This window comes from Furipterus horrens, unplaced genomic scaffold, assembly GCF_987537825.1.
Source record: "Furipterus horrens unplaced genomic scaffold, mFurHor1.1.pri manual_scaffold_4, whole genome shotgun sequence".
In the NCBI taxonomy this organism is placed as follows: Eukaryota; Metazoa; Chordata; class Mammalia; order Chiroptera; family Furipteridae; genus Furipterus; species Furipterus horrens.
The window spans coordinates 155,239,400-155,262,722 of record NW_028327174.1 but is presented as its reverse complement, the minus strand read 5'-3'; positions in this window follow the sequence as shown (position 1 = coordinate 155,262,722).

Sequence of the window (23,323 nt, the reverse complement as noted above, 5' to 3'; positions counted from 1 at the left end):
TGACAGAGCCATTCATGGAGGTATGGAGTATGAGGGGAGGGACAGACTGGTTGCCAGGGGGAATGAGTTTATATTTGGAAATGTTTGAGATTGTGGTGCTAGTATTGGGTCCAAGTGGACATATCCCACAGAATCTATTCAGGGAGGGAAAAAAAAGATTTTTTGGGGGGGGTGTTGGAGATAAAGCATGAAAAATCATCAATATATTAATGTTAAATTTAAAAAACTGGGGGAAATGACTAAGGATGGACCTCCTGAAGAATATCCACTTAAGACGTAAGAGGGGATGCTAGGGAAATGACCAGGCTTGGATGGTCATATTCACAGAAAATAAGTCAGGAAGTCAGGATGCTCTTAGATACATAGAAAGTGGTGTCTGGATTTGGGGAGAGGGGGTATGCTAAAACCACTGAAGAGCAGGGTTGCCTATATATGAGCCATAATACAGTGACCCATGACATCAATAGCCAGAAGCAGACTATAGCTTTAATGAATGAAGAAAATGATTTTAAAAAATAATATCTGATATTAAGTCAGAGACATTAAATATAGCTGAGGAATGATATGAACACAGATATGAAAAGCAATCATTATCCCTTGCAAAAAAACTGTTCTTGAATACTTTCCTTAATGTGCTAGTATTTATGTATTTGAATTCATCTAACCTCCAGCATGTATATTTTCAGATTTTCATTTTGGAGAGTGAACACTCCTGCACTCCATGAAACTCATTAATAAAACACAAGTCCAAGCATTTCAATTGTATTGAAGTTTTATTATGTTTTCTAAGGGAGAGAGAGAGAGCATGTAAGAAAAGGAATTGAAGGCTTTTCTAAAGACTTATTTTTCTAAAGGTTTTATTTCTAAAGCCTTCTGTAACAATTCTTTGGTCCTCATGGCTAGGACTGTTTATCTATATATTTATGTAATATGCAGTCCCACCGTATCCAAGCACCTGGAAAATCTAATTAGCCTGGCCTTGGTTGATTGTGCGGGATAATGCCATAGTCCTCAGTCTGTTCTTCATCTCCTACAGTGTGCTTACTGATATGAAAATGAAGACACAGTAATAGTTTCCACAAGCAGTTGCCAAACGGGCTTCTTATGGCATCTGTCTGCACAGAATAATTACCCATAAATAAGGAGTTCTCTCCACCAGTCAGGGTCTGGGAAGTAGACTGCTCCTGAGGAGAAATCACAGCAGCAGCTTTTATGACTACAACCCAGTTACACCATTAAAGGCAGAGCATTTTTCCACCCTTGCTCCAGGCAGAACAGCCAGCAAATGGCCTTGCATGGGTAGGTAGGGACTCCAGCGAAAGCATCAGGAAGCGGAAATTGAAGAGAGGTTTTGCTTTGTTTTCTTATCATTTAGCAAAATGTTGCCACTACTTTTGGCTCTGGCATTAAAAGTCAACAAAATCCATCCTATATAAATGGCCCAAACTACCCTTTGTAGGAATTGAGAGAACTTGATTGAGACATTGATTAATGGACTGGAGCAAAGGTGGCTTAACCATGAAGCTGATGAAATTTAAGCTTTCAGGCTTCTCATTAGCTTGGGCCCCTCCCAAGATCCTGTATTCATAATTTTGTATTTTTTATCTTAAAAAGAGCCTTAAAACTTGCATAACCTTAGGCCCCATAAAATGCCCGAGCTTGGGTCTAAAGTTGCTTGCTGTGGCTGAGTCCACTAGCTGTTCCACAGGATCCATCTTCCCCCATTCCTCTGAACGAGCCACCCACCCACCCCAATGCCGAGTTTTAGCAGGGCACGACTGCTCATCTACAGATTATGTTTCCCAGCCCTGTTAGAAGCAAGGTGGGGCCATAGGACTAGGGTTTTTTGACAGTGGGATGTGAGTACAAGTAATATGCATTTTCTAATGGGTGTGCACACCTCTTTTGCTCTTTCCTGCTGGCTGGCAAAAGGCATTAATGGGAGCAGCCACCTTCAGCCCAGAGAGGGAAGTTGTGTGTTAATGAGAGCATGTAATGACAGACTACATATGTCTGCACTGTTACTTTAGAGATGTAAGCTCATATCTATTTAAGCCTCTATAGTTTTGGAGTCTTGTTACAGCAGCTTAGCTTGTACCCTTCACTGACAGTGTGGCCCACTGAGTCAGGGCTTATTTCCAAGGCAATGCGAAATGAAGAGTTGACAGAGTAAGGCCAAAGCCTTTGAAAGGTACTGTAGTGTCAGAAGCCAGAGAAACAGATGCCAATATAACAGGTCAGTAGAGGAATCAGGATTAATAGAGGATTCAGAGTTTGGAAGCTGGTGGACACCGGATGAGAATGGGAGCAAGATAGGTTGGTCCTGGAGCATTGCCTATTGCTGCCATCGGTTGGCACCGGGGCTTTGGCATACTGAACTGGGTTAGGAAAGGAATCGGTGAAGAAAGCTAAGTCGCCAGGCTTTGTATTGCTTGACCCCCAACCCCCACCTGATGGAACCAAGGATGAGTAACTGATCCTAAGCTATCACTTACAGGCTGTCTAGCAGTCCTGCATTGTTCTTCCCACAGATGTGTTCTTCTCTTAATGGGGCTGAATATCCTAACCATACCCTTCTTCATATGGAGTTGTTTCTAATTGATTTTTTTTTTTTTTTTTTTTTGAGAGAGAGAAAGAGCAAGAGAGAGAGAAACATCAACTTGTTGTTCCACTTATTTATGCATTCATTGGTTGATTCTTGTATGTGCCCTGGCTGGGGATTGAACCCCCATCCCTGGTGTATCAGGAGGATCCTCTAACCAGCTGAGCTACCTGTCCAGGCTACTATGGAGTTTTAATGCGAGATCTAGAAAGAAAGAATCAGCCTTCGGCAGCAGAGGAATAAGCCAAATAATGCAAAGGAAGAAGACAGAAAACAACGGGACAAAGCCACCAGGCAAAAGAAATGGAGAGGAGTCAGGAAAAGCAGTAGGTCAATGGAGCAGCTGACACAGGAGCATGGCTCATTTCCTCTGAGGTTCTGAGACCTCAGGATGGAAGATCAGAGCTACAGTTGTATCCCATACTCCGTGAGTTCTTCATGAGATTGCCTGGATTTGTCACTCTGAGAAAATGTCTTGCTCTTTTTACTTCTCTGTGTAACCATCCAATAAACCCCTTTAACTGAGTCTAAACTGATTTAAAGATTCCAAACTGAGATCACTAGAAAAACCTGTACTGTATCACCTCTAAATTTTCTATTTCTTTCTCAATCTGCATTCACTGTCTTCATGACAGAACTACCAAATAAAGGAGACTAAAAGTGAAGCTACAGTTATTTTCTGGGGCACAAAGGTATGATATCGAAGGTGGAAAAGTCAGGGAAGTGATGGGGCATGCACATCCCTTCTTTGAATATAATCTGTCCAGACGAACCTCAGCAGACTGACACTGTGACACTGTTCATGTTCACAGCAGATACAAATTTAGAACAGTTTGTGTGTATTTAGTCTCACTGCTGGAAGAGCTGTTAGAATATTACATGCTATTCTGGTTCTCTTCGGTGAATGCCAGCTCTGCTGGAGGGAGACAAAGAGGTTTAACACAGTGTTCAGAAGACATCTACTTTAAGGAGCTACTTTTTTCAAAAAGGAAAAGTGATGTCTCAGTGACACCTGGAAGATGCCTGCCAGCCTCTCACATAGGCACCTGTAGGTCACCTCCATTTTGATGTTCCCCCACCCCAGACTCAGCACATCAGGACACAGAGCATCATTCTCTCAGTGCAGGCTTCTGCTCCTCTGTTTCCAGGCCAGTGAGGAAGATTCCCAGTTTCCAGTTTTGCATGTAAGTAGCTACGGAACCACCACTCTATCCAACAAGCAAAAAGCTGGGGAGACTGAAAAATCAACAACTCTTCTTTCACCTGTAACAGAGGGAGGACACAGGGCAAACTACCGGCCCCAAGACTGGAGGGACAGACAGCTTCCCAGAGACTCATGGCAGTCACAGGAACCAGTGTCAGGAGGAAAACCTGGACTGTAATTGATGAATTGCTGGAAGCTCACTGTGGACAACTCTGCGAGTTCAAAACTCCAGCGGGACCCCCTCAGGGTCTCTACAACATTGTGAGATTTACCTCCAGGAGTTCAACCAGGTCCCCATAGTAAATACTGGGAAAATCCCCTAGGGCTTCTGGTAGGGGGAGGGGAAGGAAACCAATTTGAAACACTCCAGAGTACTCTGTTCTTCTGAAGGCCACACTTGGGAGAAGCTATCAACAGGAGTCTAACATGCTGGGGTATTATCAGAGCCTAACTAGCCTGGGAGAAGGGAAATAACTAAATGCAACCCACTCTGGCCATCCTGTCCCATCTCAGGGGTTGGGGGGAGACTGAGAAACACTTGTGAAGTTCATAGTCCAGAAGCACAGGCTCACTAAAAGACTGAGACCTATTCATGTGACTATAGACTCCTGCCCATTCCCCCACACCTATTGCCACATTACTAAAGGACTATTTGTAGCAGTTCCTCTTACCTTGTTCAACATGTCCGGCAATCAAGAAAAAAACATTAAAAGGCATGTACTAAAAGGTAAAAAACACACTGTGAAGAGTCAGCAAGCACCAGGCCAGACATGGCAGGGATGCTGGGAACACCCAACGAGGGAGTCCTCACCCACTGTTCCCTTGCTTCTTCCCATGCTGAAGGAAGGCGGAGCATAGCAGTTTAGCACTTGGGCATTGGTACTGTGCTGCCTGGTTTTGCGTTCCCGTTGGCTTTTCCTTAGTTATTCAATTTCATGCAAGTTCTTTTATCTTAGTGAACATCAACTTTTTTAGTTGTGAGATGTCAACAATAATAGTACCTCCTTAAAGCATCTTAAGGAGAACGGAGTTACTACAGAGAAGTGTTTAGAATAGCACGGGGCACGTATTAGGTACTCAGTAAATGTTAACTTCCCCATTATGTCCAACTGATCTCCAAGTTCTAGTAGTTTTCAATTTATTTAGGATCCTTTCTGTGACCACTATCACTATCTTAGCCCGGGTCCTAATGATCTTGTCCTTATATAACTGTAATAGTTTCAAAACAAAGGAGACCTTTGTCCTCACTTCTTCTACATTCTGCACATTGTTAGCTGAGAGTCTTCACCACTTTTTGACACACACACCCCCACCATGTACTGGGTACTGCACTAATCATTTTAGAGATCTTATAAACTTTGCAATACTTCTCTAAGCTAAGGTGACTATTATTCCTCCTTTTCGTATGGAAAGACTGAACTCAGAGAAGTACTTTGCTCAAGGTGACACAGTTGGTAGTGTCAGAGTCAGAATAAGAAACTTGGTGATCTTATATTTTTACACCATACTTTACTCTTTTATGACATCCTACTTTGACATTTGACATCTCATCTCTCTTAGAAACTTAGGTAAATAAATAAGGAAATAAACAAATGACTTGGGGGGAAAAGAACTAGAAACCTTCAAAGGTTTCCTATTACATACAAAATTTGCTTTATCCTAAGATTGAAACACATGAGATTATAGCCCAACATTAGTTTCCCAATCTAATATTTGGTACATTTTAGCCCTAGCCTTCTACTTTAGTCAGGCTAACCCTACTCACCACCACACCCACACAGATCATGGCCGATCCCATACTAAATGTTTGTGACAGTCACCCAGTTGGAATGCCAGCTTCACATTCATCTAAAAACAAATAAATAATACCTTCACTTCAGGTCATATCTCAAGCTCCACTTCCTTCATGAGGCCAACATGATTGGCTAGAATTATGAGGGACCTGAGATTTCACTGTATTTGCAAGATCACAATTTAGCCAATTATAGTTTCATGGATATGGCAAAAGAGTTTCATGGATATGGCAAAAACTAGAAACTCCTGGATCAGAGACAAAAAGGATAGTTTTTATTCACAGCAATAGTACTAGTCAGAGTGCCTGCATTTATGTGCCAGTTCCCCAAGTCCTCACTCCCATGGGGCAATTCAGAGAGGGCCAGGTGACAGGTGCATACACCGTGGGTTGCACTACAGAAGAGAGACAGAGCTCAGGGAACTCGAATCTTTTTTAATGGACATAAGCATGCCTCTCTTTTACTCTTACCTTCCAACACTGGAAGCCCTTCTGTACTGTGCTTCACAAAGATACCTCGATTTTCAAATATTGTTCATTATACAATATCCTTGAAAAGACAGTTCAGAACAAAAGCACTCAGTGCCTCTGCTCTCAAGAGGGACAGAAATGTGAGTTCCATGGAGAATGGTCTTCCAAAACTGATAACCTAGCCAACATTGATAGTGCTTTCCTGTGAGATTATTTTTTATTTTTGGTTTTTCAATTACAGTTGTCCCCTTTTCTCCCAATTTCTCTCCCTCACCCAACCCACCCCCTCTCCCGCAATCATATCCCTCCCCATTGTCCATGTCCATGAGTCATTTATATATGTTCCCTGAATAAACCCTTCCCTTAGTTATCCCCTTTCTCTCCCTCCCCCCTCCCCCCTATTGACTGCTATTCTGCTCTTTGTTCTATTTAGTTCTTTTGTTTGTGTTGTTCTTTAGTTTCCTGTATTAGGTGATATCATATGGTATTTTGCTTTCTTTGCCTGGCTTATTTCACTAAGCATGATTCTCTCTAGTTCCATCCATGTTGTCGCAAATGGCAGGAGTTCCTTCTTTCTTTCTGCTACATAGTATTCCATTGTGTAAATGTACCACAGTTTTTTGATCCACTCATCTACAGAGGGGCACTTAGGTTGTTTCCAGCACTTAGCTATTGTAAACAGTGCTGCAATGAACATAGGGGTGCATAAGTTCTTTTGAATTGGTGTTTTAATATTCTTTGGGTATAATCCTAGTAGTGGAGTCACTGGTTCAAAAGGCAGTTCCATTTTCAATCTTTTGAGGTAATTCCATACTGTTTTCCATAGCGGCTGCACCAATCTGCATTCCTACCAACAGTGTGGTAGGGTTCCCATTTCTCCACATCCTCGCCAGCACTTGTTGATTTGTTGATGATGGCCATTCTGACTGGTGTAAAATGGTATCTCATTGTGGTTTTTATTTTCATTTCCCTGATGGCTAATGATGTTGAGCATTTTTTCATGTGTCTATGGACCTTCTGTATGTCCTCTTCGGAGAAGTCTTTGTTCAGGTCCTTTGCCCATTTTTTAATTGGGTTGTTTGTTTTCTTGATGTTGAGTCGTATCAGCTCTTCATATATTTTGGAAATCAGTCCCCTGTCTGTGATGTCATTGGCAAATATGTTTTCCCATATGGTTGGTTTCCTTTTCATCTTGCTGATGTTTTCTTTTGCTGAGCAGAAACTCTTTAGTTTGATGTAATCCCATTTATTTATTTTTTCCTTTATTTCTCTTGCTTTAGGAGATGTATCCATGAAGAAATTGTTATGTGAGATATCTGATATTTTCTTGCCTATGTTTTCCTCTAGGACTTTTATGGTGTCACAGCTTACATTTAAGTCTTTGATCCATCTTGAGTTTATTCTCATGTGTGGTGTAAGTTGGTGGTCTAGTTTCATTTTTTTGCAGGTCCCTGTCCAGTTCTCCCAAGCACCATTTGTTAAAGAGGCTCTTCTCACTCCATTTTATGTTCCTACCTCCTTTATCAAAGATTAGTTGACCATAGAGGCCTGGGTTTATTTCTGGACTCTCTATTCTGTTCCACTGATCTATATGTCTGTTCTTATGCTAGTACCAGACTGTTTTGATTACAGTGGCTTTGTAGTATTGTTTGATATCTGGTGTTGTGATTCCTCCTGCTGTGTTCTTCTGTCTCAAGATTGCTTTTGCTATTTGGGGTCTTTTTTGGTTCCATATGAATTTATGGAGTATTTGTTCTAGGTCTGTGAAATATGTCATTGGTATTTTAATAGGGATTGCATTGAATCTGTAAATTGCTTTGGGTAGTATGGCCATTTTGATGATGTTGATTCTTCCCATCCAAGAACATGGTATTTGCTTCCATTTATTTGTATCTTCCTTAATTTCTTTCTTCAATGTTATGTAATTTTCAGAGTACAGGTCTTTTATCTCTTTAGTTAAGTTTACTCCTAGGTACATTATTTTTCTTGTTGCTATAGTACATGGTATTTTCTTTTTTGTCTCTGTCTCTGCTATTTTATTGTTGGTGTACAGAAATGCCTTAGATTTCTGTATATTTATTTTGTATTCTGCTATTTTGCCAAATTCACTTATTATATCGAGTAGTATTTAGTGGAGTTTATAGGGTTTTCTAGGTATTCTATCATATCATCTGCATAAAATGAAAGTTTTACTTCCTCTTTCCCAATTTGGATGCCTTTTATTTCTTTTTCTTGTCTGATTGCTGTGGCTAGGACTTCCAACACTATGTTGAATAGGAGTGGAGAGAGTGGACAACCTTGTCTAGTTCCTGAATTCAGGGGGAATGCTTTTAGTTTTTGCCCATTGAGTATGATGTTGGCCTCAGGATTCTCATATATAGCCTTAATTATGTTAAGGTATGCTCCCTCTATTCCCATTTTGCTGAGTGTTTTCATCATAAATGGGTGTTGTACTTTATCAAATGCTTTTTCTGCATCTATGGATATGATCATGTGATTTTTGTCTTTCATTTTGTTTAGGTGATGTATTATATTTATTGATTTGCGAATATTAAACCATCCTTGCATCCCTGGAATGAAGCCCACTTGATCGTGATGTATGATCTTTTTGATGTATTGCTGGATCCTGTTTGCCAATATTTTATTGAGGATTTTAGCATCTATGTTCATCAGTGATATTGGCCTGTAGTTTTCTTTCTTTGTTGTGTCTTGACCTGGTTTGGGGATTAGAATAATACTGGCTTCATAGATAGAGTTTGGAATTTTCCCCTCTTCTTGGATTTTTCGGAACAGTTTGAGGAGGATAGGAGTTAGTTCTTCCCTGAATGTTTTGTAGAATTTGCCTGTGAAGCCATCCGGTCCAGGGCTTTTGTGTGCAGGGAGATTTTGGATTACTGTTTCAATTTCCTTCTTTGTTATTGGTCTGTTGAGACTTTCCACTTCTTCTTGATTCAGTTTTGGAAGGTTGTATGTTTCTAGAAATTTGTTCATTTGTTCTAGATTGTCAAATTTCTTGCCATACAGTTGTCTGTAGTAATTTCTAACTATCATTTGTATTTCTGTGGTATCAGTCGTGATTTCTCCTCTTTCATTTCTGATTTTGTTTATTTGGGTCTTCTCTCTTTTTTCTTGATTAGACTGGCTAGAGGCTTGTCGATTTTGTTTATTTTTTCGAAGAACCAGCTCCTAGTTTTGTTGATCTTTTAGATTGTTTGCTTAGTCTCTATGTCACTTAGTTCTGCCCTGATCTTGATGATTTCGTTCCTTCTTCTTGCCCTAGGCTTTGTTTGTTGTTGTTGTTCTAGTTCTTGTAGCTTTATGGTTAGGTTTTTTATTTGAGATTCTTCTAGCCTTTTCAGATATGCCTGTATTGCTATGAACTTCCCTCTCAGGACTGCTTTTGCTGTGTCCCACAGGTTTTGGGCTGTTGTGTGCTCATTATCATTAGTTTCTAGAAATTTCTTGATTTCTTTTTTGATGTCATTGTTAATCCATTCATTATTTAATAGCATGTTATTCAATCTCCATGAGTTTGGGTGTCTTTGATTTTTTTCTCTGAGATTGATTTCTAGTTTCAAGGCATTGTGATCTGAAAAGATGCTTGATATGATTTCAATTTTCTTGAATTTGTTGAGGCTTGTTTTGTGTCCTATCATGTGGTCTATCTTTGAAAGTGTCCCATGTGCATTTGAAAAGAATGTATATTTTGCTTCTTTGGGGTGGAAAGTTCTATATATATCTGTTAGGTCCATGTGGTTTAGTGTGTTGTTCAATGCCTGTATATCCTTGGTGTTTCTTTGCTTTGATGATCTGTCTATTGTTGATAATGGAGTGTTGAAGTCCCTTACTATGAGTGTGTTGTTGTTGATATCCTTTTTGTGGTCTTCTAGTATTTGCTTTATGTATTTGGGTGCCCCTATGTTGGGTGCATATATGTTTATCAATGTCATATCTTCTTGATGGATTGTTCCTTTAAGTATTATGAAATGTCCTTCTTTGTCTCTTTTTATTGCCCTTGCTTTGAAATCCATTTTGTCTGATATGAGGACTGCTACCCCGGCTTTTATTTCCGGTCCGTTTGCTTGGAATATTTTTTTTATATCCCTTTACTTTCAGTCTGTGTAAATCTTTTGTTTTGAGGTGTGTTTCTTGTAGACAGCAAATATGTGGGTCCTGTTTTCTTATCCATTCCGTTACCCTATGTCTTTTAATTGGAGCATTTAATCCATTTACATTTAAGGTTATTATTGACGTGTATTTATTCATTGCCCTTTGTACCTCTGTTCCTCTCCTCTCTTGTTCTTTTCTTCTTTTTTCTTAGAACACACCCTTTAGCATCTCTTGCAATGCTGGTTTGGTGGAGATGTGTTCTTTCAGTCTTCCTTTGTCTGAGAAACTCCTTATTTCACCTTCTATTTTGAATGAGAGCCTTGCTGGGTAGAGTATTCTTGGTTGTAGACCTTTGTTTTTCATTGCTTGAAATATTTTTGACCATTTTCTTCTGGCTTGTAATGTTTCTGTTGAGAAATCAGTTGTTAGCCTTATCGGAGCTCCCTTGTATGTTATTTGCTGTTTTTCTCTTGCTGCTTTTAGGATTCTCTCTTTGTCTTGAAATGTTGCCATTTTAATTATGATGTGCCTTGGAGTGGGTTTTTGGGGGTTCCTCTTCATTGGAACTCTCTGTGCTTCCTGAACTTGTATAACTTTCTCTCTCGTCAGGTTCGGAAATTTTTCTGTCACTATTTCTCCTATCAGTTTTTCAATTCCATGTTCCTTTTCTTCTCCCTCTCTAATTCCGATGATCCTGATATTATTTCTTATCATGCTATCCTGTAATTCCCTTACATCTTGTTCATATTTTTTTAATCTTTTTTCATTTTGCTGTATTGTCTGGGAGTTTTTCTCTACATTATCTTCTAACTCACTAATCTGATCCTCTGCTTCGTTTAGTCTGCTTTTGACTGATTCTACTGTGTTTTTCAGTTCAGAGATTGAATTCTTCAATTCTTCCTGGTTCTTGTTAACAGTTTCTATGTCTTTTTTTATGCTGGTGTAGTTCTCTGCAAGTTCTCTGTAATTTTCTTGGAGCTGCTGATAACTTCCTTGGAGGTTGTCATAGTTGTTTTTAAGGATGTCAAGTATATTGAGCTTCTTTACCACCATTGTTTTGAATTCCATATCTGACATTTGGGCTATGTCTATTTCATCTATCTCTCTTTCTGAGAATTCCTCTTTTCTTTTCATTGAGGGGTTATTTTTGCATCTTACCATGTTGGATTCTTTTTGTTTTTTTTTATTTATTTATTTGTTTTTTTTTGGGGGGGGGGTCTGCTTTGACTTCCCTCCTTTGTGGTATGAGATTCTTTATGGGAGATCTGGGTGTTTCAGTGGTGCAGTCTCTTTGATATCCTGAGCCTGATGTTCTTGAGTTATCCTTTATGTCGTTTGTTTATGCTGTCTGGTTATATTTCAGATGTTCTTTGGTAGGATCTTCCTTCTGGCTAGTTGGTTGGGAGTCACTCTATCCACTTTGTCTTGAGTTCTTTTGTGGAGCTGCTGTTAAAAACATAAACACACAGCCCAGGCAGGAGACCCACACCCTCAAAAAATATCCCCCACCCTCTATCCCGCTATCGTCTGCCAACGAGCCCATATTAATATAAATGTAAAGAGATTAGAGCTTTTATACTATAAGAAGAATAGATAAGAGTTGTTTTTAGGGAGGAAAAATATAATTTTTGATAGAGGGGGTGATAGATTAATAATAGTTGAGACCATGCAAGCCAGTAGGTAATATTTACATTGTATGTTAATAAAAATAGAAGAAAAGGATGGAATAATGCATAATATAGTAAGAAAGTGGGATTGTATTGTATTGGGTTTATATAGTAATTATATTCTATTATTTAGAGTGATGGGGGGCTAAACTAGACACAGAAACAAATAAACAACGATTGAAGAGAAAGGATGAGAAGGAGAGGTTATATGCAACACGTTTGAGATAAAGTTTGTTTTTCTTTTGGAAGGGAAAAAACAACAAAAAAAGAAGAAAGAAAGAAAGAGAGAAAAGAAAGAAGAAAGAAAGAAAAAAGAAGAAAAAATAAAAAATAAAAAATATTAAAAAAAAATAAAATCCCAAGAAAAAAGAAGAAAGAAAGAAAGAAAAAAAGAAGAAAGAGAGAAAAAAAAGTGAAAAAAAAAAGGGGGGATGTTTTTACTCCGTTTTAGCCTTGGTGTGTTGCCTTCTTTTTCTGCGTCCGCAGCTGGTCTAGTGTGGCGGTTCAGAGATTCCTGTTTCTTGCAGCACTGGTGTGCGCCCGCGGTTGGTGCCTATTGTTGCTGGGCTGAGGTGTTTCTGCGTTCGCACTGAGGTGTCCCCGCGCACGCGTTCCTGCCCGTGCGGGCGGCCTGATGGCTTGCCCCATGATTGGCGCCTATTGTCCCCGGGCTGAGGTGTTTTCGCACTTGCGTGCCCGTGCCCTTAGTCCCACTGAGCCGAGCTCCAGCAGTTGGTCTCTCGCCTCTTAGGGCGGGGCCCTGGACACTTGTGCTCAGTGGAAGTGAGCGTCTGTGAGTTGCTGCTGCCTGCTGTTCCCGTGCTGCAGCCGCCTGCCTTCCCTCACCCGTCTGGGTGGGCACGAACAGAGCCTGCGCTAGTGGTCTGCTTTCCGACCTGGGGCCCGGCGCCCACGGGAGCTGGCTAGGGGTGTCTGTGCACGGTCCTCTGCGTGTTCAGTGGGCCCTCCCTGTGCCCGTTGGTGCACTGATCTTATGTCCATTGGGGAGTGTCTGAGGGACATCTGGACTCACTGCCCCACACCCCTGGGCCAGTGAATGAGAGCACATCCCTATACGCGCCCCCGGGCCCCAAGGGTAGGGTTGGGGAGTGGATGAGCGCATCTCTGCGCCTGTGCTCCTCAAGAATGGCCTACCACCCCCAAACTTTCCTCCCCTCTCCACCGTCCACTACAGAAAAATATAAAGGAGAGTTATGTTCTCACTTGCCTGGGAGCACGCTGTCTCCTGTCCTTCAGCGCCAATGCTACTTCGTCAAGTCCCGTCTCTGCCAGCGGGCAGAGATCTGCTCTCCGCTTGACTCCTCTCCGGGTTAGCCTGTGGTCGCCAAAAAGCCTTTGTGTGCTTCCCGCCGCAGCTCGGGCAGCCGCCCCAGTCAGGAATCCCGTTTCGTCCCCTTTTCCTCCGCTATCCTCACTAAACAGGTTGTTCCCAGATGGTTTTTCTCTAATCCAGCAGTGCCATGGCTCGACTCCTGCCAGTGTCCAGCTGCTCACTGAGATGTTCTGTCTGCAATTAGCCCAAACTGCAGACAGGTCTCGGGAGCCTGAAAACGCAGTCTCCCCTCACTCCTCTGCCATCTTCTCCCCTCCTGTGAGATTTTAAGATAGTATTTCTCTAGCTTGAGTGATGTACAAAGCCCTTTAAAAAACAAAAGTCTTACTTTAGCACTTATATTGTAACATTATTTAAGCACAACTAAACCTAGGTATATTCTCATTGTGCTCAAGGCTCTTGCACATTACATTAAGGGAAAAAAGAACATAATTAAATGCAAACCCAAATAAGAAAACCAATTAATTGCATATTTATAATATTATTAATGTTATAGAAATTATTGCTTGGCTAAAACTAAATTGTTGATGTAGGATTTGGTAGTTAAAAAGACAAACGACAACTTTCAGCCCTACCCCCTGACCTTCAGGGAGGAGAGAGGAGGCTAGAAGTTGACTCAACTGTCAATGGTCCATAATTTAACCAATCATGCTTATGTAACGAGAGCTTCATAAAACACAAGAGGATAAGGTTCAGAGAGCTTCTGCACCCACATGCCCAGAGGGTGATTGCACCCAGTTCCACAGGGAAAGAAGCTTTTGTGTTTATGTACTTCTTCATCTGGCTGTTCTTTTGAATTCTTTATAATAATCTGGTAAATATATATTATATACATATATATATGTGTGTGTGTGTATATATATATATATGACAAACAACAAGTTCAAATCTACATTTATCCTTCTCTTGTTTTTGAATTACCATAAATATCAATGTGAATAATACTTATTTGTAAAGTATTTTGTACAAAATTATATTAATAATAATTCTTTTTGCTAAATTTGGGGTAATCATATCTTATATTTAACCAAAATTAAAAGGGAATTTTAATGTTGCAGTACTTTATAATCTGAAAAGGTATCATATTCACTTAAAATATGCTAGTTCTACTGAATTACCATAATCTGGACTTAATGTGTTTCTTTAATTTAATCGTTAGTATTACCATAAAAAAATCATAGCTGAAGTTTGGTTCCTAACAAATGTCAAAACAAATTCCTGGTTTGTTTTTTTTTAAAGATTTTATTTATTTATTTTTAGAGGGAGGGGAAGGGAGAGTGAAAGAGAGGGAGACCCATCAATGTGTGGTTGCCTCTTGCACGGCCCCAACTGGGGACCTTGTCCGCAATCCAGGCATGTGCCCTGACTAGAAATCAAACTGGCAACCCTTTAATTCACAGATTCACAGCCAGCACTCAATCCATTGAGCCACACCAGCCAGGTCCAGATTTCTGGTTTTATTAAAGAGTTAAGTATTAGAATGTTGAAATAGAGTATTTTAACAGTAACTTGATCTTAAGTTTTCCTTTATCATAGTCCTTTTGACCTTAACCCAGGACACTTAAATGACTGTGAAACCTTTGCTCATGCAGAGGAATCACACGTTCTTTAGTGGTTATTTGATTCCAGCCCCTCCCATTTTGTATCCGCCGTAGCAATCACAGTGCTACATTTCTGTAAATCCCTGTCATTTCCATGATGGCATATTTAAGTCTCGATTTATTAAGAAACAGCGAGACTAAAATCTTACTCTAGAAAAATTATTTTCCAGTGGTGATTTAACACTATGCAGGACTTTGCCATGAGGACAGTTGAAGATTAATGATAATTCGACATGAAGACACACATCTAATGGTGGCCAGACACTAAAAATCAGTAAAAGTTAAGTTCTCTAGCACAAGGGGGCTGCTTGGCAATTACACATATTCAAATGCCATATTATACAGAATATACTTAAATATTATTTATCATAATTGAGAAAAAATAACATCAACATATTCTTATTGAACATCAAGGACCCCAAGAATCTGTATTCCTGAATTGGTTACTCTATCTACTTGTGAGCATGAGTCCTTGAAAAATGACAGAGCCAGTGTAGGGGGGTCACAGTTCCTTCAACTTTTTGTTTAATGTATTGTCCAGATCCTTGGCTTTTAAACATTTTTTACAATTGTGGTAAAATACACATAACATAAAATTTACCATCCTAACCATTTTAAATGTATACTTAAAATATTTAAGTACATTCACATTGTTGTGCAACCAACCTCCAGAAATCTTTTCTTGCAAAACTTAGATTCTAAACATAATAAACAGAAGAGTTCCTCATTCTCCTGCCCTCAGCTATTTGACTATTTCAGGTACTTCACGTAAGAAGAATGATACAGTTTTTGTCTTTTGTAACTGTCCCTCTACTATGGACATAAAACAAAACACAGACACACATGCACACACACGCACACATCAAATTAGCCTTATACAATCACTGGCCTTGGAAATAGCACTGGAGGGCTGTGTGTAAACATATTTCCTGTCCTGAACTCCACACAGGGTGCTGTTCTCTTTGCCACCCTGGTTCCCATCATGCTGTCTGTCAACAAGTTAGAATGTTGCCTCCATTCCTTTTGCTCTCCCAAGTTGAAAGTGGTTAGATTAAAATAGATTAGACCCGAAAGAAATAACCCTTTCCCTCCATGAAATGATGAACTGTGGTTCTTACTCCTTTTTTGGATTTTGGGTAAGAACTTCTGAGCATCTGATGAGAGCTATGTACCCTTTCCCAGACAAACGCAGAGGAACACCCACCTATCTTTGCATGTAGATTCAGGGGTTTATAAACACTGACTTAATTCGGGTGTTCTCAGACGTCTTCCCTGAGATAAGGATTTGGATACAAGTAATTTATTTGGGAGGCTATCCCAGGGAACATGATGAGGAAGGAAAACAGAGAAGGGAAGAAAGACAATAAAGCATGTGTTAATTAGTGGGTAACACTAATTACAGAGGCATCGTCTTGCTGGAGGTCCTCTGAGACGATGTGCAGAACATACCTTAAAACTGTCCCAGCACGAGGTGAAACAGTTGGATTTTTATCCATCAAATCTTGCCCTTTATTTGTTAAGGGCTGTAGTGTAACTGCCCAGTTGTCTCAGCCCTGTGCAAGCATGCCCCAGCAGCCATAGAAAACCTGCAGGGGACGCAACAGGTGTTCGAGAAGGAGGCTTCCAGGTGTGTGGGAATTTTTCACTGCAGCTGAAGGTAACCTCTGGGTGGTGGCCTGAAGGGGTATTGGTGGGGCATTAGCACTGCTATAGGTCTCGGGAAGCTCTCCCATGCACAGGGTTTTTGGAACAGGTTTACTAACAACCCCTTCAGCTGCAATAGCTTGTTGTTCTGTTTAAGCAGCAACCAACTTGCTTGCACTTTCAGGCCTAATTTTTTGAGCAGATATTTAAGTGGACCCTCTCCCAAGCAGCATGTAGTAGACATCCATGCTGAGATTGTACCATCCTGCACAGCTTAACACCACACAGTGGGAAACGGCAAAAAGCTAAATGGAAATGGCCTCACTGCCACCTCAGATTGGATTTTGTTATTCATTTCCTCTACCTTATAGTTAAAGTCACAGAGGTGGCCATCAATTTCATTAAGCAATAAATCAGAAACAACGTGAGACCTTAGCGATAAAATGCAATTTAAAAAAATTCCCAAGCATAAGCCTCAGGACTTCTTGGTAATGGCTTTCCTAATGATCACATTGGAGGAAGTGGGAGCAGAGTGGGAACAGAGAAGAAATCTTGGCTTCTATCTTGGGTTCTGTTAAGGGTTGAATTGTGTCCCCCAAAAGATGTTGAAGCCCTAACCCCTAGTCCCTCAAACATGACCTTATTTGGAAATAGAGTCTTCGCAGATGATCAAGTTAAAATCAGGCCATTAGCATGGGTCCTAATCCAATATGAAGATGTCCTTATAAAGAGGGGAAACTTAGACACAGACACACACAGGAGAAAGACAATGTGAAGACACAGGAAGAAGATGGCCATTTACAAGCCAAAGAATGCCAAGAATAGATTTTCCCTCACAGCTCTCAGAAGGAAACCACCCTGCTGACTCCTTGATCTTTGGGAATATACCTTTGCCCTTCCTATTCACAAGTCTCTCCCTCCCAAAGAATTTTACTGTTCCCAGCTTTGTATTGCTACATGCCTGGAAAACTATAGCACTCCAGGTATGTTTGAACATGAATGGATAAATGGATAAATGTTACATGGCTCTAGTCGCAGTGTTGTGATGCTCGTCCAGCTACAAGGCAGCCTTCCCAGCTGCTGGTCCTGCTAACCACGTTCTTACTTAGGAAGCCATATCCTGCACAGATCCAAGAAGCAAGCTAATTTTTGTCTTAATATCAAGCCTATGCATTTTATGCCTTTATTCATCTACCCATCCATCCGTCCATCCACCATCCATCCATTTATTTCTCCAACAAATAATTTTTTGAGCCTTTGTATAATGTATTAGGCATAGTTTCTGATGCTGAGGATGCAATAATAGAAGAGGATGAAAAAAATAATAATGAAAATGTCTTTTCACTCAAAGAGGTCACAGCCTAGTGTGGAGACCACTCCCACCACTGCCACTTGCAAAATTCCATCTTCAGCTCATCTGCCATCCACTTCAGTTGTACAGCTTATGGTGTAACTCCTCCCAGGGGTGATGACATGTAATGGGAGAGGAAGCTTTTAACCAAACAATGAAACTCTTTGCAAAGATGAGTTCTAGACAGAAAGCAGGCGGGAATCCCCCTAAACAGGTATTAGGTCTTCAGGATCATATAGAAAGCCCATCTTAGATGGTGGGCAACTTAGACAACTGGCCACCCTCACAAAGGTGATGGGTCACAGGTAATCTGGAAGTAAATAAGCAAGTGTCTGAGAGCTAGATCGTGACCATTGTCTCTAATCAGTGTCTTCTTGCTATCCACCCACTAGCCCAGAGTTAATGACTTCGGGGAATCAAAATGAAGAGGATTCTAAAATGAGAATTCACAATGATGTCACAATCAGGCCAATAGTAAATAAAACTGATCTGTGTAGGGCTGCCCATGGGCATTGTTTTAGGTATATTTAGGGTTCCCTGAGCAGCAAAATTCTGGGTAACAGTAGGGGCTGGAAAAGAAATCTGGAGGCAAACTGCCAATTCAGAATTCACATCTATAAAGGGTCATCTTCCCTTAAAAAATGTGACCATTTATGGCAGTGGGATTAGAATGGGATTTCTTGGCTTTTCTTTATTGGAGAATTAACAAAAACATTTCCTCCCAATTCCTCCATGAACTTTGCCTCAAACATGTACTCAAATGAATTGACCTTAATTATGGGTACACTGTCTCCTCTTTTAAAAAATTTAATAGACTTTATTTTTAGAGAAGTTTTAGGTTCACAGAAAAATTGAGAAGTTACAGAGACTACCCATATACCCTCTGTCCCCATCCATGCATAGCCTCCCCCTTATTAACATCCCCAAACAGAGTGCTACATTTACTACATCTGATGAACCTACATAGACACACCATTATCACCCAAAGTCCGTAGTTTACTCTTGGCATTGCACATTCTATGGGTTTGGACAAATGTACAATGACGTGTATCGACCATTATCATATCATACAGGGTAGTTTCATTGCCCTAAAATTCATTGTTCCCTGCCCCACCCTCTAGAAACCACTGCTCTTTTTTCTGTCTCCATAGTTCTGCCTTTTCCAGAATGTCATGTAGTTGGAATGATAGAGAATATGGCCTTTTCATAATGGCTTCTTTCACTGACGTTTCTTACATGTCTTCTCGTGGCTTGATGGTTCACTTCTTTTTATCACTGAATACAATTCCATTGTCTGGATGTACCACAGTTATTTTTTCATTCCCCTGCTGAAGGACATCTTGGTTGCTTCCAACTTTTGGCCATTACGAATAAAGCTGCTCTAAACATCACTGTGTAGGTTTTTCTGTGAAAATAAGTTTCAACACTTTTGGGTAAAAGACCAAAGAGTGCTTTCGCTGGATTGTACAGTAAGAGCATGTTTAGTCTTGTAAGAAACCAATAAACTGTCTTCCCAGTGGCTGTACCATCTAACATTTGTCACCAGCAATGACAGCGCTCATTTCACATTGGCCTTTCTTCTGATTATGAAGAAACAATAGAGCCTGTTCTCTGCCTTCAGTACATAGAATAAAAGGAAAGTAAAAGTTACCAAAACAGATTCAAGAAATTAAAAAAAAACAAAATTGTTCCTCCTTAGAAAAGAAATTTAAGTCATCCTTGAGAAAAATTTGGGTAGTCCAAATTGTCTGGAATCATTTGTACAGGATTGGATTTGCCTATTGGCAGAACTCACCACTAAAATTATTTTGAACTGGTGAGGATTCTTTGCCTTCTCCACTTTCTCTTCCTCCATCTTCTTCTCTTTCCTTTTCTTTGTTTGAGGGGTGAGGGTAGATGAGAGGTTGGATAGATTTTTAAATATAATTCGAGATTCAATTTTTTTAATGGTTATAAGTTCATTTGGTTTTCTGTTTCTTTTTGACTCAGTAATGCAAAATTATATTTTCCCAGAAAATTACCCAGTTTTGTCTAGATTTTCAAAGTTCTCTATCTAAAACTCACATTATTCTTCCATTATTTTAATATCTGCTTTATCTTAGTTTATATTCCCTTTTTTACCTTAACATATTTATTTGTGCATTATCTCCTTTTTATTTTATTTCCTAATTTTACACAAATGTATCTGTTTTATTAAAATTAAGATATTGGGTGTGGTTTATCCTCTCTATTATCTATCACAGTAGAAAATACTTATTACTTACTCTTATGATTTACACATGAACAGATTTACCTAAACAATCCTGACTTCTTTCCCCATTCCTTATTCCTCTGCATAAAGGTGAACTTTCTATTGTCTAGGCACAGCCATTGGTCCTAATTTATTGATTGGGTGAATGTAAACCATCAAACATCCTAAGCACCAGTATTAAATCTCTTTCCACCCTCCAGACCAGTGCAAGATAATAATCTGAGGTGAGTAGGTCTCTTTATCTCTCAAGTGCAGTTCCAGGTTCTACAAATGGAGGGTGGGCAGGGAGTACTAGTACATCCGTTTGGCTATTGCTTTAAATAACAAACTCCAAGTAGTTGATCATTAATTAAGGTCATCATTTGATCTTCCTGTCTATAACTCTTTGTTGATATCTCAGTGGAGTCAGTTTGAGAGACAACAATGAAGTTATTTATTTGGCCCTTTAAAATCCAGCAACATTTCTGTTTTCAATTTCATTAATGTACCCTTTTTGTATTATGTGCTCCCTTCTTTCTTTGGATGACTTCATGTTCCTTTCAGCTGCATTTACTTGTAGTACTGTTCATTTGAGTATTTAATCTCATTGACAATTGTTCAATTCTGAATAATTCTAATTTCCATTATAATATTTTAATTGAATCATGGATAATTTAAAAACTGGTTTTTAAAGATGATTTTTATTTTTTCATTTTTTAATTGCTGTCACTACTTTTTTTATGTAAGATTTCTCTTACTTATTTTTAGAGAGAGGGAAAGGAGGGAGAAAAAGGGAGAGAAACACCAATGTGAGAGAGAAACATTGATCAGTTGTCTCTTGTATGAGTCCCCAACTGGAGACCAAACCTGCAACTCAGGCATGCCCCCTAACCAGGAATCAAACTGGTGACCTCTCACTTTGCAAGACAATGTCCAACCCACTGAGCCACACCAGTCAGGGCAAAAATTATTTCTAAATTTTATTTCTGAATAATAGCATATCATGAGGGTGTGCTTTAAGATGACTATTTTTAAAACTCAATTCCAAAAGACAAAAAACAACCCCCCCAACCCTCTTTATAGGAGAGGAGAATTTAAAGAAAAATCAAGAAAACAGCCTAAACATCTAACTGCTAACATATCAACTCCAAATAATTAGAGGCAATTTAATATTTTTCTAACTCTGAATCTTTCCTTTGAGTCCCATAATTTCTGCAAGTTGCATGTACTTACTTGAATACATTTTAAATGGTATTTCCCAGCATGATATCCCTAATGTAATATTTTTTAATCCTTATAGTTTCTTAAAGTTAGCATTTTATACAATGCTGAAAATAAAATGGACCTAAAGTGACTGCCTCATTCAATGTATGAAAACATAATTTATATTCTTTTTCCCCAGCAAAAGATTCATTAGGCTTCAGAGGTTTACTAGCATGTCTCCCTAGGTTTCCTGACCATGACTTCAAAGAATATCAAGTTGAAGGCCAAATGGTTTGCTTTGTTCTCATAAACTACCGTTTGTAAAAAGCATAATTTTATTAAAACCCACTTAAAGTGCATTTTGACATGTTGAAGAGATCTGTTCTAAATAGAGATTTCCCCCAGTAATCATGTTCCCAAGCAGCATAGAAACCAGCTCCTCAATGCTGTTCCTAATATAAGCAATAACTACTTTCACTGGTCATCATACATTTTTCTACCTAATGCATATCAATTCTCACTGCCTTGTTCTGAATTTCCTAGGTATCTTTGGTTTCTTAACAAACTAGGTGTTCTGACTCATTAGAAATGTTAAGAAACACTATCCCAAGATGATGCTTTTTAAAATTTGTTGTCACCGGTGGTATTTATTGAAAACACACATAAAATCAGGAGAATTTTGATAAATCATAATGTTTTAAATATATATCTACAATGTTTAAAAGTTATACATTCACCTTGTCCAGTTTAAAGCAGCCTCTCAATCAAAGGAACACAGTCTGGCATCCAAAAAAATGATTCAAATATAACTCAAGATATTTATTTGTCATTTGAGAACACATTAGAGTGCATACCTCTCAAAATTCCTCTTTTATCTCTTATCCACTTTTGACATACTCATACACTGTGGCAACCCCCACACTGCTTTCTCAACTCCTCAAACTCCACCCCAACCCTAACTCAAGTTGCTCTTATTCTTCTCTCCCTCCATCTGTTTCACCCATTTTTCAGCACAAAATTCCAACCTAACAGACTATTTGGCAAGCTGAGACCCTCCTCAGAGGTTAGAGAAGGAGAAGACAGGGAGCAGGTGGAATGAGAATCCTCTTCATTGTAAGACCTGAAACACTTCCCTGCTTGATAATTTTCCCCCTGACACATACGCACTTGCATATCTAAGTATCATATGTGTTTGTTGTAAGAGCCTTGTGAAATTTCCTGTATTACTTAAACTGTCTGGGAATCAGTTTCCTCTCTGAAAGAGTGATGAAAAATAGTATATCTTTTCTAGTGCAGTCCTGAGTGTTAAATGAGATCATAACTTCAAGCCATTTAGGAATAGTGCATGGTACATGGTAAGTGCTCATGAAGTGTTAGTAGTTATTATTATTTGGTAGTATTAGTAATTGTACATGTGGTAGATAGTAATGCTGTAAAGACACAGCTTATACTGTTTTATAGGCAATATGCAATTTACCTTACAAAAAGGTCTGGTGTATTAACATATTAGAACGGTAATGTTGGTAATAACAGATGTAATACAATTTTACACTTTTCTCTTTGAGTACTTCTTTATTTAAACCATGATAAAGCTATAATATGCTTTGCCTATTGGTTGAAACATTTATATTGTTATCTTTTGACCTAATTTAATAACAAGCTTATATTATCTCATTTAATTACTATAACAATTGTATGAGATAGGGGTTATTGTTATTTTTATTTTTTCAGAGAGTCTCCTTAAGAGCAATAAATATATTTTTCATTCTTTGTGTATCTGTTTTCTATCCTGGTACATTCTATAGCCTAGAGCAAAGATTTGTTGACTGGATGAAAGGAATAGCCAGTCTTCAGTTTGGTCCTGGGTCTTATACTCAAAACAGGGTTTCAAAATCGATCATGCAAGTAGACATACCTATATTTTAGGAACAAACTAATTCCCAAGACCATTTTAGGAGCAAAATAGAGGATGAAAATGTAAAAAACACAAGCATCATGCTGGGAGAAAACTTTAAAATGCACAGATATTAAGATTGCCAAGGTTTACAGACTGGAAGGGGGATGGCCAGGACCACAGAAGAAATAATTCCACTT